General features: G+C 32.4%; 1 long non-coding RNA gene across 3 annotated transcripts; it reads left to right on the top strand.

Moving 5' to 3' along the window:
• The first annotated feature begins 241 nt into the window (after positions 1 to 241).
• LOC134709753 (uncharacterized) lies at positions 242 to 6,468 on the top strand. 3 transcript variants are annotated; one of them, XR_010106033.1, is made up of 4 exons: positions 242 to 953; positions 2,081 to 2,149; positions 5,643 to 5,721; positions 6,291 to 6,468. It is a non-coding gene; the product is annotated as an uncharacterized LOC134709753 (long non-coding RNA). The 3 variants fall into 3 exon arrangements; XR_010106031.1 differs by lacking the exons at positions 242 to 953; positions 2,081 to 2,149 and adding an exon at positions 4,404 to 5,292; XR_010106035.1 differs by lacking the exons at positions 242 to 953; positions 2,081 to 2,149 and adding an exon at positions 5,306 to 5,500.
• Positions 6,469 to 20,701: the final 14,233 nt, after the last annotated feature.

Genomic DNA, 20,701 nt, shown 5'->3' with positions numbered 1-20,701 from the left:
TTAATATGCTGAATCTGAATATTTACTTAGATTTTTTATTGGCCCAAATTTCAAGTTGGCCCAAATCAGGGTCCAAAATTTTACTTTGTTTGATTTAAACAAAAATTGAATATATGGGGCTCTTCGATATGCTGAATCTAACCATTCATTAAGATTTTTGATATTTTGGCCTGTTATCAAATTGGTCCACATTGAGTTCTAAAGGGTCTAAAATTTAACTTTATTTGATTTCATCAAGAATTATTGGGGTTCTTTGATCATGTTGATATGCTGCATCTAACCACGTATTGAGATTTTGAATATTTGACCATTTTAGAGGTTAATTGTCAATTTAAAATTTTTAAGTACTTGGACCACATTCATTCTGTGTCAGAATCCTATGCTGCGTCAACTATTGAATCACAATCCAAATTTAAAATTCAGAGTTGTATCGAGCTTGATTGTTGTGTCCATACTTGCCCCAACTGTTCTGGGTTCATCCTGTACGTTTGTATCAAGCTGAGCCATGCGTAGCATTTTTATTGGTTATTTATATATTAATTTGAAATTTTGACGAGTGAGACACATACAGATTATACTGTAAACAATATTTCAGAGTTTAACGTAGTCAAGTGAAACAAATCATAGAAGAATAGTTGAATCATGTCTTTGTCGTCCAATGAAAAATAAGTACGAACACAAAGAAAAAGTATGGGAAAGTTTGTTTTTTAAACTATTGACCAGGGTGAAAGTCATGACTGGCAAAAAGTTTGTGAAATGAAATAGCACAAATATTCCATTCTTTTTAAATATAACTGCATATAAAGAAAAACACAAACTGATATTTAATAATAGTTTTTACCCTTTTTATGTTTTATAGGACAAGAAATATAGAAAAATAATGAAAAATATAAACAGTTACAGTAGAAATGAGCGGCAAAACAAGATAAACAAAATACAACAAGGCCTAAATGGTAAGACCACTTCTATATATATATACTGTAAATTCAGACTTTTCAGGGAATGGACAACTTTTTGTGATTACAGAAAAAATCTGCATAAAGATCTATATAGTTACATGATATATATAATTATATATATATGTTTCTGTTATCAAAATATGATTTCTTCTTTTTGCGATACTCTGACTCACCCAGTCACATTATTCGCATTACTAAAAAGTTTAGATAATTTCTGAATTACAGTAATAAAAGTAATTGCCTTTGAAGGATGACTCATATAAAAATAAGAAAATGTGGTATGGTAAATGAATGACTTATCCACCAGAGTTCAATGTAGCGGATGCAAGAAATTAAAGGCCAATCATGGGCCTGCCTTCAATAATGAGAAAACACTTCCTTTATAGGTCAGCCATTAAAGATCTCAACATGTAAAGATTTAAACAATCCAATTAAGTTCAACATGTTCAAAGTCAATAACAATTAATAAAAAAAATCAGGCCTCATATAAAATATTGTTTGTTTCCCCAATCCCGACCGACCCTGCAAAAATGGCCCTACTCATAAAATTTTATTGTCAAAACTAAGCCAAATATTATTTTATTCATTTCTGATTTTCGGGCTAAATGCCCGATCATCTGATAATATTCAGGCTTTTGGGAAAAATAGAATAATTTACCTACCTACCCACCCACACCTGGCTTGTCAGAGTAGGGATTAGGGAAACAAACAATATATTAATTTAGGCCTCATGTCTGTGAGCACTCAACCTGACCATAATATAGGATAGTGGTTCAAATATTAAAACACAACATATGAACATTCTATAACAACTATTGCAAGTGGCTCAACTTTAAATATCACTACAAGGCACTAAACAACGAATATTAAATCTTGGACACAAAGCACTGAAATAAGAGAACTCATAAGCATGACAAGTAAGAATATCAAATGAAAGTTTCTCAAAATGTTCCTCAAAACGTGATAAAATAAGCTTATTTATTTTTTCTCCATTTATAATAGAATAATAATCTTTTATTTGTCATATAAGTAACATTATACTTGTGACATAAACAAAATTAAAAACAACAATAAAATAACTGAATAATATAATAAAAAAAATTTTTTTTGTGTATTTATAGGTCAGATATCTTGGTTTTTATGATCATCAACAGATCCTGCAGGTCTATACTGAAGAGGAAACTTAATTGGTAATACTTTTCTACACAATGTGCTTATTGGATTATTAATGTGAAATGAACTCAAATGTGTGTTTTTCTGGAAAAAGAAATAGAAAAAAATTCTACAAAATTGCTGTAAACAAAATGGAGTACTATCAAAGAACACTATTGTGTAAAATGTAACAACCTACATTCATATTCTCTGATGGATTATGGAGAAATTAAGAAAAACTAGAGGCTCTTTAGAGCCTGTGTCGCTCACCTTGGTCTATGTGCATATATTTAACAAAGGAAACAGATGGATTCATGACAAAATTGTGTTTTGGTGATGGTGATGTGTTTGTAGATCATACTTTACTGATCATTCTTCCAACTTACAATTTTCTCTATCTGTAATGAACTTGGCCCTTTAGTTACAGAGGAAAACACTTTGTAAAAACTTACCAAAATTTACCAAATTAATGAAAATTGTTAAAAAATTACTATAAAGGGCAATAACTCCTTAAGGGGTCAACTGACCATTTTTTGTAATGTTGACTTATTAGAAGATCTTAATTTGCTGAACATTATTGCTGTTTACAATTTATCTCTATCTATAATAGTATTCAAGATAATAACCAAAAATGGCTAAATTTCTTTAAAAATTACCAATTGGGGGTCAGCAACCCAACAACCAGTTATCCAATTCATCTGAATATTTCAGGGCAGATAGATATTTACTTTATATACACAAGTTAATCCCTTTGTAAGATTTGCTTTAAATGCTTTGGTTTCAGAGTTATAAGCCAAAACCTACATTTTACCCCTATGTTCTATTTTTAGCCATTACGGCCATCTTGGTTGGTTGGCCAGGTCACAGCACACAATTTTTAAACTAGATACCCTAATAATGATTTTGGCTAAGTTTCGTTAAATTTGGTCCAGTAGTTTCATAGGAGAAGATTTTATGAAAATTTGGTAAAAAATGACTACCTGCTTAAGGGGTCAACTGACCATTTTGATTACGCAGACTTCTTTGTAGATCTTACTTTGCTGAACATAATTGCTGTTTACAGTTTATCTCTATCTATAATAATTTTCAAGATAACAACCGAAAACGAACAAAATTTCCTTTAAATTACCAATTCAGGGGCAGCAACCCAAAAACACATTGTCTGATTCATCTAAAAATTTCAGGGCAGATAGATCTTGACCTTATAAACAAATTTACCCCACAAACAGATTTGCTCTAAATGCTTTGGTTTCAGAGTTATAAGCCAAAATATACATTTTTAGCCATGGCGGCCATCTTGGTTATTTTGGCGGGTCACCGGACACAATTTTTAAACTAAATACCCCAATGATGATTGTGGTCAAGTTTGTTTAAATTTGGCCCAGTAGTTTCAGAGGAGGAGATTTTTGTAAAAGTTAACGACACCGGACAACGATGACGATGACGCCGTACGACACAGGACAACAGAAGCTAAGTGATAGGAAAAGCTCACTTGGCCCTTTGGGCCAGGTGAGCTAAAAAAGTCAGTCATTTTGGAAACCACTGTGACCTGTAGAAGATATTTTTCTTAATAACTTTATAGTGAACATTTTTATAAGACCAAAGTTTTGTTAATACTGCTAAACTTACTGTTATTTTGAAATGACTGTTTATTTCTCTAAGTTCCCATCTAATGCCTTCAGTTAATGCAGTCACTGCATGTTTAGTAGCTGAATAAAAGTGTGCTTTGCCACAACGATGTCCAGATAAACTTTAAATATAGGACAGTCAGGGGTACTACTTGTACAAGTGTATTTTATTTACTTGAAGAAGTGAAAAAAAATATACACATATAAGTAAATAAATAATGTTTGAATAATCTCCCCTTAATTTTTTGAAAAAATTACTTGCATAAGTAAATTTTTCCTACAATCCCACAAAAATCCCCAATTTTTGAGATGTAAAATCATGCCTTTAATGATTTTTCCCAGGTTTGCTCAAATTTTCATTAAACTTCAATGTTTCATCTCATTAATTCATCAATGAAACTGATTGAGCAAAGATCTTGTATATTAGCGCAAGGCAATCAAAAATTGCTCCTTTGGGGCTTGTAAATGAGCAGTGTTAAGAAGATAACAGACAAATGGGTCTCTCAGTGTCCATGAAATTACACTTAAATGATTAGTAAAGACATCTGCAAAGGGTACACAATTTAAAATTCTATTAGAGCAAAGAATTCAAGAAAAGAAGAAAGGATGATTTTTTACTTATACAAGTAAAAAAATTCTGAATGCCTAAGGGACATACAACATGTACAATGTAACTAAGCCAATTTTTTTTACCTATACAAGTAAATAAAATTCACTTGTATAAGTATCCTACAAATTTACTTATATGTGTATATTTTTTTTACTTCTTCAAGTAAATAAAATACACTTGTACAAGTAGTACCCCTGACTGTAGGAATGATAAAGTAAACTCATTTTCATGAATGACAATCAAACAGCGTCTACTTAAAGCACCAATGCATCGTTCCAGTTAGACCAAAACAATTAAAGTTTCATATTTTCATTAGCTTATTTTTCAGAAAATTATCTGTATGCATCTTCAGCTTGTATAACTTAATCTTGTATATTCCTGCTGTTTCAAACAGTAGACGGATAAACACACGACTATATTTGCCACTGAACATTAAATATTCAATAAAAATTTGGCTTCTTTCAATAATGAATGCAAAGAGAATAAATGCATGTGCATCATATCATCTAGCAATCCCATATTATTACTGTTTATTAAATTATATGATTTTAGGTGTAATACCACCAAATCATGGTACGTCCCATCCGGTTGCATATGAAAGTAGGCCTAAAAAAATATTCCCTTGAATTTGACAGTTGTAGAAAATTAACCCTGCATTTCAATGCACTTAAATTTTTCTGAGTCTTAAATATGTATATTGGAAGTCTGAAAGCATCATTCTTTTTTTATTTGATGGTCTTATAAAATATTTTGGAACGTTAAGGTTACATAGTTACCAAAGCAGGTAACCAGTAAATAATAGTGTAAAAATTGGGTTGTTTACTTCCGGTGTTGGGTACTATCTTATATGCAATGAAATGTAGTGTGAAATTTTCACTGTATCACTGGAAAGGATTAAACTTTATACATGTACATGCAAAGTATTTCTTTAGTTGAAATAAAGGTAAATACTGTACAATTTTTTTAAAAGTTCCAATTTAACAAAGACTAATAGGGAAAAATCAATGGTGGTATTACACCTATTTAGGGAAACTACATGTGCTCTATTGACCTTATTGTACTTTCATTTTTAAAAGTTATTAATAAACCAGTTCATACATTGTAAACATGGACTTTTCGGAATGGATTTAGACACTGAAAGCACGTTTGAGGTAAAATTGCCTTGAAATGGGGGTTTACGGGTGTTTTCTAAGTAAAATGGGTGGACAGACAAAGCTGTATTTAGATTATTGTGTTAAATTTTAAATTACCCTTACAGTTTTGTTTATACAACATGTGAATTTTTTATTTCAGTGTACACCATGTTCTGAAGAGCATTTTGTTGAAATTTTTTATATGTGAAGTGGTCAGCAGATGACACTTCAGCATTAGAGTAAGTATCAACTATTGTCATGTTTTTTTGTTGTTTTGGCCGCAAAAGTTTACAATTTGCCATCGTGCCGTCTTCATTTTGCACAGACAATAAATCATCTAAACACTTATTTGCCCTGGATTTATACACATCAGAATCCAGTTTCACATACTTAAACTTTATAATTCTTACCAATATATTTTTTGTACCAGCATTCCAAGGGACATAACCCTTTTTAAAAACATTTTGAGGTATTTTTCTATTACTCTTTCTCCCCATTTTCTAATATAAAATACAAGAAAGAGGACTTTTTTGTGTAAATCTATTAAAAATATACTGTTATGAGTAAATAAAAAGACTTTGATACCAGTAACAATAAATGATTGACTGAAAGGGAACCGTTATTTGTCACACTAGCTAGGGGAACAGACCAAAAACTCAAGTTACACATAAGGCCTTATTGAAACTTCCGTGTAGACTGTTAACATTTATAGAGACAGTTCTATCAGCTAAAACACTTTAATTATTGATTTAACATTACATTTATTTCATTTTTGTGGGAAAATAATCACATTTATTTTATTTTTTAGACAAAAGATATCAAGTTTTGATGATAAAGGAAGGATGGAGGAAAAATGGACCAAAACAGACTAAAACAGACCTTCAAATGAACTCTAAAAGGTGCAATAAAATTGTTTATCATCTTAAAGTTGTCTTTTGTATTCTATTTAATTGTTTGAATGCATAGATCATGAGTTTATGATCAGATATTAGTCAACACTGCATTTTATAATGATACACTGAAATAAGTGTGAAGAAATTTGACTGAAATTGCCGTAGGATATGGCCTTACATTATAGTGATTTTCTCTGAAACTATAGCTCTGACTGAGACAAAACTTGACAGTTATGCTTGAAATAACTTGCAATTGGAGGGAAAAAAATTACATTAAGTTTATTTGACATTTAGGTGTTCTTTAGGTGTAATACCACCAAATCATGGTACGTCGCATCCGGTTGCATACGAAAGTAGGCCTAAAAAAATATTCCCTTGAATTTGACAGTTGTAGAAAATTAACCCTGCATTTCAATGCACTTAAATTTTTCTGAGTCGTAAATATGTATATTGGAAGTCTGAAAGCATCATTCTTTTTTTATTTGATGGTCTTATAAAATATTTTGGAACGTTAAGGTTACATAGTTACCAAAGCAGGTAACCAGTAAATAATAGTGTAAAAATTGGGTTGTTTACTTCCGGTGTTGGGTACTTCCTTATATGCAATGAAATGTAGTGTGAAATTTTCACTGTATCACTGGAAAGGATTACACTTTATACATGCAAAGTATTTCTTTAGTTGAAATAAAGGTAAATACTGTACAATTTTTTTAAAAGTGCCAATTAAACAAAGACTAATAGGGAAAAATCAATGGTGGTATTACACCTAAAACAGCCCTAAAACTACCAAAACAGCATGTGTCAAACTGGTGACGTCTTCCTGGTCATATAAATCATGTGATCTATATTGCTTTTCAGCCCGGTCCAATACTGAAAAAGTATTTATTGCCAATATTGGAAATATTGGCCCTATAATCACATCATTGCCAGTCCGTATTGGAAATATTGACCCTATAATCACATTATTGCAAGCCCATATTGGAAATAATGGCCTTATATTCACATCATTGCCAGTCCGTATTGGAAATATTGGCCTTATATTCACATTTGATGTATGTAATACAGCATTCAGAACAAGTCTGTATTGAAAAAGTTGGATTATTTAATAAAAGTGTTTAAGAACTGGCTGTTTCTGTATTTGCACTGGTATAAATTCTCGGTCAGCTGTATTGCCCCTTGACCCTACAGGTCTCGAGCGGAAGCCAATACAGAAACAGCCAGTTAATAACAATATAATATATGATAAAGAAACATTAAAGTATCTATTTGTTTATGAAATAATTCTTATATCAACCTAATATTTGATTTAAAACTACACTTAACCTAAAGATTTCACCTGTTTATATTAATGATATGACCATCATCAACTCCATTGGCCCTCATCATTTTCACGGACTCTCTTATACAAAGACATAGAGCCATCACATTCACCTAGAAAGACAAAACTATTAATGAATGGCTATTATTTATTTTGATTTTATTGAACCATAAAACTAATTTTTGACTCTTCACATTGAATAATCCGTGAAGCGGATTATGTAAAATGTGAAGAGTCAAAAATTAGTTTTATGGTTCAATAAAATCAAAATAAATCATTGCCATTCATTATAAATAAATTTCTATCAAAAACAAGGCTCAAAGAACTTTTTATATTATTTATATTAACAATAACAAGCGTACACACATGTTGGCGTATGAAAAAAAAAAGTGGGCGTGTCGCCATTAAAATTGACAACATTGAAAATAAAACTAATAATTTTAACCAATCAGAAGACAGTAAAAACACCAAATTTATTTATTAAATAATAATCTTAACTATTCATATCATTCAATTAACAATTGAAAACACCAATTAGAGCAGCTTTTTGAAAACTTTCTAATATTTGTTATTGAATAACATTACAATAAAGTGGGTACTGTGTGTATTGTTTTGTGGAATTAAAAGTCAAAGAGCGATGATAAATGTAAATCGTTAAAACAGGAGTAGAATCACAAAAGCCATGATTCAGATCATGACTTTCCAATATGTCCTGGGATGACAAGGGGTAACAATTAAGAGCAATATTACCAATCATTGTATAGTAATAATTGAGTTCATAAGGCAGAAGGTGTTACAATTACATGTGAGACTAATTTTAGAGATCACTTGTAAAGAGGAATCTAATGAGATCCATTGGACTTAACAATGTTGAGATGGAGCCTGTTAATACACAAGAAATTCTTATCCAGATCTATAGTTAATATTTACAAAGTGTACTTCAAAGAAAGAGTTTAAAATTCCATGCATGTGGTTTTTTTTAATTACTCAGGCTTATATATAAGATATTTTATAGTCTGAGTTATATAGCATTCAGCGGCAGGATGATGCATCATATTTAGTTTTGTGACCCATCAAAATTGAAATTTATCATGAAGGTAGAGAAGTTATTGATTCTAGTAATGTGACATGTTCTATTAGCATGTAACTCAGATATTTATCAAAGACAGATACTAAGTACAGATTTAAGCTTTCATCTTTATTATTTTGTTAATCAAGTTAATCTTAAATATAAACTTATTCAAGTTATTGAAATATATATATATATATATCTATATATCTCTGTTAATTTAAATTTATTAATTATATAGCAGTCAGAGAAAGGTCTGCATTTTGAAGAACAGGTTAAGATGAGGGAGCAACCATTTGATTTTATTTGTTTATTTATTTTAATTTAATTTTCTTTTTTGGGGAGGGGGAGGGTATGAAAAATTTATCCTGCATTTTTTTTAGTTGTAATCTGTTTCCTGCATTTTTTATATTTTTTGCTCTATTCATTCCAGACATTAACAAGGTATGTCTGAATCGACTGTGACAGAAACATCCAGGATGAACTGGTTAGGAGTATAATAGTTCTTTGGGAAAATTTGCCATGTTTGTATAAAAAGTAATTTTACAAACTTGAAGAAAATATGTGAATGCATATCTTTCTGTTTTGGCAAATTCTGGTCTGCTAATTCTTTGTAGCTCAGTGGTTTCCCAGTAAGATGTTGTACTGTGTTTCGCATTATTTGATATAGATTTTCTCTTTGCGTATGGTTTAATACAGTTTGGGTTTATTTCAGTTTATTTTGATTCTGTAGCTCCAGTTCCTATTGGTAATTGGCGAGCTCTTGACAAAAATTGCATTTGTGAGAATGTTATGAATAGGAATCATTTATATTACATCTAAATACTTCAAAAGTTTTTTCTATAAACAAATCACCAAGACGTTACATTAAAAGGACAAACTTTTTACTCCTCATCGTGTAATTTTACGGTAGTTTTCTTGTTTTCTTTTCCTTTATTAAACATGTCCTTCAATGGAATTGATTTGTGGCCCAATTTGTATTAAGCGTTTGTACTTGATTATCACTTTTGTTTACGGCCGTAGTTGTCTTGTTCATTTTCAAATTTTAAAAGGTTCAAAATGAAATCATACATGTTTCCTCCCTACATGTTTCTTGTGGGAAACGTCTTTGAAAACTGTGAACTTGAGAACAAGTATAACTAAGTGACAGATGATTTTTAAAAAAAATAGCGATTCTTATATACAATGAATGGTTGTATATGCCTTAGCAATTACATAGATTATCAAAACCAAAATTTATAGTAAACAAATGCCGTAGCAGTTGTAGTTCTTTTCGGTAATCATCGAGCCCTTACAGAAACGTTGTTGGTGAGAAAGTAATTGCATGAAATCATTTCAGTTAAATCTGATCACTTCAAAATATTTTTAAGTAAACTAATCACAAAAAACGTTAAATTAAAATGACAACATGTTTTCTCCTTTTAAAAGAGTAGTTTTATGATAGCTATCTTGTTTTCTTTTGCTTTATTAAATATGTCCTTCAACGGAATTGATCTGTGGCCCAATTTGTATTCAGTGTTTGTATTTGATTATCACTTTTGTTTACGGCCGTACGTAGTTGTTTTGTTCATTTTCAAATTTTAAAAGGTTCAAAATGAAATCTTTTTTCTCTTCTTCTTCTTCGGAAGTCCACCCTATTTACAGGGTCACCGCATTAAAAATATCCTAGTTTTAGATAATTTTTAAAAAATGCGTAGTTATTTATAAAATATTAAAAAATTGAAAAGTAACTTAGTTTTAGTAAAACAAAAAGATCAGGATAAAAGGTAAAAACTTGTATTCACACTACAGATAATACTACCATAATGATTAAAACACTGATTAATTCAAAATAAAAAAAAACAAGAATGTGTCCATAGTACACGGATGCCCCACTCGCACTATCATTTTACATATTCGCTGGACCATGAAATTTGGGTCAATACTTTAATTTGGCATTCAAACTAGAAAGATCACATATCATAGTTAACATGTGTACTAACGGTTTCAAATTGATTGGACTTCAACTTCATCAAAAACTACCTCGACCAAAAACTTTAACCTGAGCTTCACACTATCTTTTTCTTTTTTCAGTGGACCATGAAATTGGAGCCAATACCTTGATTTGGCATTCAAACTAGAAAGATCATATCATAGTTAACATGTGTACTAAGTTTCAAATTGATTGGACTTCAACTTCATCAAAAACTACCTCGACCAAAAACTTTAACCTGAGCTTCACGCTATCTTTTTCTTTGTTCGGTGGACCATGAAATTGGGGTCAATACCTTAATTTGACATTAAAATTAGAAAGATCATATCATAGGGAACATGTGTACTAAGTTTTAAATTGATTGGACTTCAACTTCATCAAAAACTACCTCGACCAAAAACTTTAACCTGAGCTTCACACTATCTTTTTCTTTGTTCAGTGGACCATGAAATTGGGGTCAATACCTTAATTTGACATTAAAATTAGAAAGATCATATCATAGGGAACATGTGTACTAAGTTTTAAATTGATTGGACTTCAACTTCATCAAAAACTACCTCGACCAAAAACTTTAACCTGATGCGGGATGAACGGACGAACGAACGAACGAACGGACGAACGAACGAACGCCGGAGACACAGACCAGAAAACATAATGCCCCTTTACTATCGTAGGTGGGGCATAAAAATGGAATAAACTTAAAATTAATAAGTTTAAAAAAGTCCACTTGTTAAAAAGATAAAAATATGTGTTAAAATGTATTTATGTCAGTGATGATAAAGAGTTAACATCAAAACGAGGTTCCTCATTAGATGTTTCATTAAAATCTAAAAAAAAACATATACAGACGTCGCGTACGGTGTTGGTGTTAGTTTTGGTAACGTTTTTTTTACGTTATTTTTCATGCATTGTGTAAATAACGTCGTACTTTTTTTTATTTCGTGCAGCTCAATCATACAGCATAATTTATATGAGCGGGTTACTTGACGTGCTACGTATAGAACCGAAATGCAAAATCGATACATATTTTTGTTAAGTACAGTTAAATTAAAACGGAAAAATAATATTCATTTAAATTATTATCCCATTGGAGCAAAGATGTTTTCTGCTGCTTTTTCTTTTAGTTTAAACATATTTATTTATAGTGGATAGGAAAACAAGTTATTACACCTTGTGTTAATCCGTTTCTACTTTGAGGGTTCGAGTGCATCCTTGTAGCCTTAGTCTGCTCTTTTCGAAAGCTAAAAGGTTGACTTTTATGTGCATGAGATATTGCTCTTTCTTAACACGGTTCAGATATTTATCGCCCCCTTCCGACGGACTTTCATTGTTTCACAAGACCATCATACACGCAAATGGTGCCAAAGGCTTATTCTTTTATCCGCTTTTGATAATTTCCAAATAAAAAAAAATTATTAGTTGAATCGTTTGTTTCATCGCCTGTATTATTTTAAATGTTAAAAGAATCAACAGTTGAAAGCAAATTCAAAATTAACCACAATAAAATTAATTTAATCAAATTTGCCAATTTCATAAAAGAAATTTAATCTCAACTATGAACAAGAAAACAGATGGGCGCAGATAATTTTAGCGAAAAGCTACTATGGGACATTATTTTAGCGCAGACATTAGAGCCCATTTTAGCGCAGGATTAATCCATTCAGCTGTATTTTCGATAACCCATTTTAGCGAAAACTTTCCTAGTTGAACAATACTATAAAACCACGAGCATTAATTTATGCTGGTTTAATATTAAAGTTTTATGTATATATATGTTCAGTTTGGTTCATCATGGAAATAAAAGTAATTCTATACTTGTCACTCAGCTATTTACATTTTTCTAGATACTATCATCAAATTGCAAACAACAACATATATAAAAATACAATGTACAGGCGAATGTGCACCACAATCTAGACAAGATAAAGAGAAATATCAGTTCCTACTGCAACTTTATCAACAGTATTGTACTGATTGTGCACGCGTGTTTTCTCTTCTAGATCTCGCGCATGGCTCTTTGTTTTTTTTTATAAAAAGTATGCAATCAAAATATAATATATTGAAAAAAATATAAAACGAAAAATGCAAGGATGAACTTAAGGATGTTTCATTAAACCTTGTATACATGTGCCAATCGAAATTGATAAAGAAGCATGCCAGCATTTTTTATCCTTGCATGTTCCTAAGTCCCTAGAAACACACTATCCATTCTTTCTGATTTGAAAATGTGCAATATAAATTGATCCCTTTTCTATTATAATCGTTCGTTCTAAGACACCAGGTCCCATGTACTGAATAGAGAACATTCAAACTAGTCCCCCAAACTGCCTCAAATAATAGATAAAAGGGGAGGGAGAGGGTTTCAGAAACATTTAACCTGTTAAGAATATTTTGAATAAGCATTCAATGACATAGTTGTCGCTGGACGTCAGATAAACAATGAATCAATACACAAAAAAAATGCCCCAATTTTGGTTACGCAATGTTTTGACCAATCTCATTATTATAATTAAATCATACTATTGCATATCCAGAAATCAACGCCACTTTGCTTATTTGAATATTATACTAAAGAAATCGGATACGGGTCACGGAAATTACATTAAAATGATAGGGATTTTTTTTTAAATCGTCTGTTTTAATTTTAATTTAAGTGATAGATAGGTTGCCGGGGCAGAAAATGAATATACACAACAATATACACCATTTGAACGAAACTGCTGTTGCAAAAATACAGGTTCCTGAGCTATTTTAAAAATCGAAGCGAGAGGCTTTTAACATTGCAGTGTAAAATACAGGCTAAAATGGCTGAAACGTCAAAGGAGTAGGTCCAGTAAGACCCCTTTTTGGCCCCAAAAAATAGCAGTTTTACAAAGTTGTTAAAATGTAAACTTTTAGATATTTTTTGGACAGGAGAATGCCTCTGCTACATAAATATGGGCTGTTTTTAACATAAAAATGCACATATATCGGGTACTAGCACCATATAATCATGCTAAATTACTAAAATCTTCACAATTCTAGCATTTTAGACGGTTTTCGTGTAAAAAACGAAACGAAAACCGTAATTAATTATTAATTTTCAGTTTAATCCATTTTTATGCCCCACCTACGACAGTAAAGGGGCATTATGTTTTCTGGTCTGTGCCTCCGTTCGTTCTTCCGTTCTTTCGTTCGTTCGTCCGTTCATCTCGCTTCAGGTTAAAGTTTTTGGTCGAGGTAGTTTTTGATGAAGTTGAAGTCCAATCAATTTGAAACTTAGTACACATGTTCCCTATGATATGATCTTTCTAGTTTTAATGTCAAATTAAGGTATTGACCCCAATTTTATGGTCCACTGAACAAACAAAAAGATAGTGTGAAGCTCAGGTTAAAGTTTTTGGTCGAGGTAGTTTTTGATGAAGTTGAAGTCTAATCAATTTGAAACTTAGTACACATGTTAACTATGATATGATCTTTCTAATTTGAATGCCAAATTAAAGTATTGACCCCAATTTCGTGGTCCAGCGAACATGTAAAATGATAGTGCGAGTGGGGCATCCGTGTACTATGGACACATTCTTGTTTTTTTATTTTGAATTAATCAGTGTTTTAATCATTATGGTAGTATTATCTGTACAGTGTGAATACAAGTTTTTACCTTTTATCCTGATCATTTTTGTTTTACTAAAACTAAGTTACTTATTTAAACCTATCAATCTTTTAATATTTTATAAATAACTACGCATTTTTTAAAAATTATCTAAAACTAGGATATTTTTAATGCGGTGACCCTGTAAATAGGGTGGACTTCCGAAGAAGAAGAAGAAAAAAAAGATTTCATTTTGAACCTTTTAAAATTTGAAAATGAACAAAACAACTACGGCCGTAAACAAGTGATAATCAAATACAAACACTGAATACAAATTGGGCCACAGATCAATTCCGTTGAAGGACATATTTAATAAAGCAAAAGAAAACAAGATAGCTATCATAAAACTACTCTTTTAAAAGGAGAAAACATGTTGTCATTTTAATTTAACGTTTTTTGTGATTAGTTTACTTAAAAATATTTTGAAGTGATCAGATTTAACTGAAATGATTTCATGCAATTACTTTCTCACCAACAACGTTTCTGTAAGGGCTCGATGATTACCGAAAATAACTACAACTGCTACGGCATTTGTTTACTATACATTTTGGTTTTGATAATCTATGTAATTGCTTAGGCATATACAACCATTCATTGTATATAAGAATCGCTATTTTTTTTAAAAATCATCTGTCACTTAGTTATACTTGTTCTCAAGTTCACAGTTTTCAAAGACGTTTCCCCCAAGAAACATGTAGGGAGGAAACATGTATGATTTCATTTTGAACCTTTTAAAATTTGAAAATGAACAAGACAACTACGGCCGTAAACAAAAGTGATAATCAAGTACAAACGCTTAATACAAATTGGGCCACAAATCAATTCCATTGAAGGACATGTTTAATAAAGGAAAAGAAAACAAGAAAACTACCGTAAAATTACACGATGAGGAGTAAAAAGTTTGTCCTTTTAATGTAACGTCTTGGTGATTTGTTTATAGAAAAAACTTTTGAAGTATTTAGATGTAATATAAATGATTCCTTTTCATAACATTCTCACAAATGCAATTTTTGTCAAGAGCTCGCCAATTACCAATAGGAACTGGAGCTACAGAATCAAAATAAACTGAAATAAACCCAAACTGTATTAAACCATACGCAAAAAGAAAATCTATATCCAAAAATGCGAAACACAATACAACATCTTACTAGGGAACCACTGAGCTACAAAGAATTAGCAGACCAGAATTTGCCAAAACAGAAAGATATGCATTCACATATTTTCTTCAAGTTTGTAAAATTACTTTTTAGTACAAACATGGCAAAACTATTATACTCCTAACCAGTTCATCCTGGATGTTTCTGTCACAGTCGATTCAGACATACCTTGATAATGTCTGGAATGAATAGAGCAAAAAATATTAAAAAAATGCAGGAAACAGATTACAACTAAAAAAAATGCAGGATAAATTTTTCATACCCTCCCCCTCCCCAAAAAAGAAAATTAAATTAAAATAAATAAACAAATAAAATCAAATGGTTGCTCCCTCATCTTAACCTGTTCTTCAAAATGCAGACCTTTCTCTGACTGCTATATAAATAAACTTAAATTAACAGAGATATAGATATATATATATACAACTCGTCTAAACATCAACCCAACAATGTTAGATCTGTAAATTTGCTTTCGCAAATTTTTGGTTCTTCCCTCGCCGGGATTCGAACCCATGCTACTGTGATATCGTGACACCAAATCGCATGCACTGCAGCCGTCCCGCTAGACCACACGACCACCTGGGCTCTCAAAAAAAGAGCTTTCGGTGGCCATATGTTACCTTTCCACGTCAGTTTTAATCTAGCGGCGTACTACAGTACATGATATATAAGGCATGAAGATGTTATTGTTACAGATCAGCTAAATTATCTATAGTAAAGGATCCTACAAATTAATGTAGGATCCTTTACTATAGATAATTTAGCTGATCTGTAACAATAACATCTTCATGCCTTATATATCATGTACTGTAGTACGCCGCTAGATTAAAACTGACGTGGAAAGGTAACATATGGCCACCGAAAGCTCTTTTTTTGAGAGCCCAGGTGGTCGTGTGGTCTAGCGGGACGGCTGCAGTGCAGGCGATTTGGTGTCACGATATCACAGTAGCATGGGTTCGAATCCCGGCGAGGGAAGAACCAAAAATTTGCGAAAGCAAATTTACAGATCTAACATTGTTGGGTTGATGTTTAGACGAGTTGTATATACATTATGTACACAGCCATGTATCACCATCATTGATGGCGATCCGATGGATACATCTGTTGTAGGGTTGTCACTGACTCAGACGTACTTATGAATATAATTATTTTCTGTGACTGTATCTTACATTAATTTGTAGGATCCTTTACTATAGATAATTTAGCTGATCTGTAACAATAACATCTTCATGCCTTATATATCATGTACTGTAGTACGCCGCTAGATTAAAACTGACGTGGAAAGGTAACATATGGCCACCGAAAGCTCTTTTTTTGAGAGCCCAGGTGGTCGTGTGGTCTAGCGGGACGGCTGCAGTGCAGGCGATTTGGTGTCACGATATCACAGTAGCATGGGTTCGAATCCCGGCGAGGGAAGAACCAAAAATTTGCGAAAGCAAATTTACAGATCTAACATTGTTGGGTTGATGTTTAGACGAGTTGTATATACATTATGTACACAGCCATGTATCACCATCATTGATGGCGATCCGATGGATACATCTGTTGTAGGGTTGTCACTGACTCAGACGTACTTATGAATATAATTATTTTCTGTGACTGTATATTTCATTAATTTGTAGGATCCTTTACTATAGATAATTTAGCTGATCTGTAACAATAACATCTTCATGCCTTATATATCATGTACTGTAGTACGCCGCTAGATTAAAACTGACGTGGAAAGGTAACATATGGCCACCGAAAGCTCTTTTTTTGAGAGCCCAGGTGGTCGTGTGGTCTAGCGGGACGGCTGCAGTGCAGGCGATTTGGTGTCACGATATCACAGTAGCATGGGTTCGAATCCCGGCGAGGGAAGAACCAAAAATTTGCGAAAGCAAATTTACAGATCTAACATTGTTGGGTTGATGTTTAGACGAGTTGTATATACATTATGTACACAGCCATGTATCACCATCATTGATGGCGATCCGATGGATACATCTGTTGTAGGGTTGTCACTGACTCAGACGTACTTATGAATATAATTATTTTCTGTGACTGTATCTTACATTAATTTGTAGGATCCTTTACTATAGATAATTTAGCTGATCTGTAACAATAACATCTTCATGCCTTATATATCATGTACTGTAGTACGCCGCTAGATTAAAACTGACGTGGAAAGGTAACATATGGCCACCGAAAGCTCTTTTTTTGAGAGCCCAGGTGGTCGTGTGGTCTAGCGGGACGGCTGCAGTGCAGGCGATTTGGTGTCACGATATCACAGTAGCATGGGTTCGAATCCCGGCGAGGGAAGAACCAAAAATTTGCGAAAGCAAATTTACAGATCTAACATTGTTGGGTTGATGTTTAGACGAGTTGTATATACATTATGTACACAGCCATGTATCACCATCATTGATGGCGATCCGATGGATACATCTGTTGTAGGGTTGTCACTGACTCAGACGTACTTATGAATATAATTATTTTCTGTGACTGTATCTTACATTAATTTGTAGGATCCTTTACTATAGATAATTTAGCTGATCTGTAACAATAACATCTTCATGCCTTATATATCATGTACTGTAGTACGCCGCTAGATTAAAACTGACGTGGAAAGGTAACATATGGCCACCGAAAGCTCTTTTTTTGAGAGCCCAGGTGGTCGTGTGGTCTAGCGGGACGGCTGCAGTGCAGGCGATTTGGTGTCACGATATCACAGTAGCATGGGTTCGAATCCCGGCGAGGGAAGAACCAAAAATTTGCGAAAGCAAATTTACAGATCTAACATTGTTGGGTTGATGTTTAGACGAGTTGTATATACATTATGTACACAGCCATGTATCACCATCATTGATGGCGATCCGATGGATACATCTGTTGTAGGGTTGTCACTGACTCAGACGTACTTATGATATATATATATATATATATTTCAATAACTTGAATAAGTTTATATTTAAGATTAACTTGATTAACAAAATAATAAAGATGAAAGCTTAAATCTGTACTTAGTATCTGTCTTTGATAAATATCTGAGTTACATGCAAATAGAACATGTCACATTACTAGAAACAATAACTTCTCTACCTTCATGATCAATTTCAATTTTGATGGGTCACAAAACTAAATATGATGCATCATCCTGCCGCTGAATGCTATATAACTCAGACTATAAAATATCTTATATATAAACCTGAGTAATTAAAAAAACCCACATGCATGGAATTTTAAACTCTTTCTTTGAAGTACACTTTGTAAATATTAACTATAGATCTGGATAAGAATTTCTTGTGTATTAACAGGCTCCATCTCAACATTGTTAAGTCCAATGGTGGGGGAAATTGATAATTTCAAAATTAAAATCGTCTCGTTTGTCATAGATTCTGGTACTGAGATGACTGTGTATGTCAAATTCGAGGTATAAGTCTAAAAATGAGGCTGAGGAAGCCGTGTCTGTGGTCTCTTTAATTTCTAGTTCTGGTGGGTATATTAATGGAATCCAATCAGAAAAGTTCGGATTGTTAATGGAAAGAACATCATCAATATATCTGAAAGTGAAATTAAATAACCTGGCTTCTTTGATCTTCTTGTTTTTAACAAGTGTCTGAAGGAACTCCGATTCATATGAAAATAAGAAGAGGTCGGCAAGGAGAGGCGCACAGTTCGTTCCCGTAGGAATGCCGACAATTTGTTGAAAAAGTCTACCTCCAAATTCAACAAATATGTTGTCAATAAGAAATTAAAGCATACTGATCACTTGTTCCTCTGTGAAGTATGTGGCAGCAACCCACCAATGGTTTGTTTGATTCATCTGAAAATTTCAGGGCTGATAGATCTTGACCTAATGAACATTTTTACCTCCATGTCAGATTTGCTGTAAATGCTTTCGTTTTTGAGATATAACCCAAAAACTGCATTTGACCCCTATGTTCTTTTTTTAGTAACGGCGGCCATGTTTTTTGACGGATCAAAATTCGAAGCACACACTTTGTGCAGGATAATCTAAGGAACAATCATGCTAAGTTGCATTCAAATCCATTCAGTAGTTTCAGAGGAGAAGATGTTTGAAAAATTGTTAACGACGACAGACGACGACGACGTACGCCAAGTGATGAGAAAAGCTCACATGGCCTTTTAGGCCAGGTGAGCTAAAAATAGTATCTTTGTCATGTTTGTTGTCGAAATAAACACCTGCTTTATCCATTCATGTTCATCATGTTGTACATGGCTCCATCATATCAAATATACAAAGAAGATGTTTGAAGAACATGTTGCCAAAATTTATTCAACCAATTGAAGGAAGATGTCTTGTGGATGGAATTATTTATGCACTGAACTGTTATGTAGGGGTCGAATACACAGCAGCTGAAACAGAAGACAAGTTAATTTGACATGAAAAGTGTTTATTCTATTTAATATGCAAATATTAGCACAATATTATTAACATCACAAATGGTATGATATTCATAGCGTTTTGCTTATTAATATATTGTCTTAAACATGCTAAACAGTCAGCCTTTTGTTTTTGTATGTTTAATACTCACCATGAAAATTTGTATTAAAGTTTTAATTATCTTTTGTATCAATAATTCAGTCTAGGATAAAATATATACTAATACTATTTGTATTGTTATGAAATTTCCATAGACATGATAGAGGAAAAATAGGGGAAAAACATTTCCTTAAGGGAAATTTGATGTTCAGAAATTTCCCTAGAGGAAATTTGAAGAACAAGGATTTCTTTAGAGGAAATTTGTTGTCTTGAATTTTCCTCCAAGGAAAAGTGTTTGTCAAAAATTTCCTCCAAGGAAAATTTGAAGCTACAAATTTCCTCACAGGAAAAAGTATTTCCTCAAAGAAAATATTTGAAGCTGCAAATTTCCTCACAGGAAAAAGTATTTCCTCAAAGGAAAATTTCAAGCTGCAAATTTCCTCAAAGGAAAATGAATTTCCTGTAAGGAAAAAGAATTTCCTCTAAGGAAAAAGAATTTCCTCTAAGGAAAAAGAATTTCCTCTAAGGAAAAAGAATTTCCTCTAAGGAAAAAGAATTTCCTCTAAGGAAATAGAATTTCCTCAAAGGAAATAATTATGCAGGAAAAATACTTTTCCTCTGGGGGAATTGTTGAAAAAGGGGCATAACTTTTTCAACAGTGGTGCTAGAGCCCCAAAAAATTAGGCAAATATCAGGGAA

Source organism: Mytilus trossulus, chromosome 1, assembly GCF_036588685.1.
Source record: "Mytilus trossulus isolate FHL-02 chromosome 1, PNRI_Mtr1.1.1.hap1, whole genome shotgun sequence".
Lineage (NCBI taxonomy): Eukaryota > Metazoa > Mollusca > Bivalvia > Mytilida > Mytilidae > Mytilus > Mytilus trossulus.
This window is presented reverse-complemented; position numbering and strand designations above follow the sequence as displayed.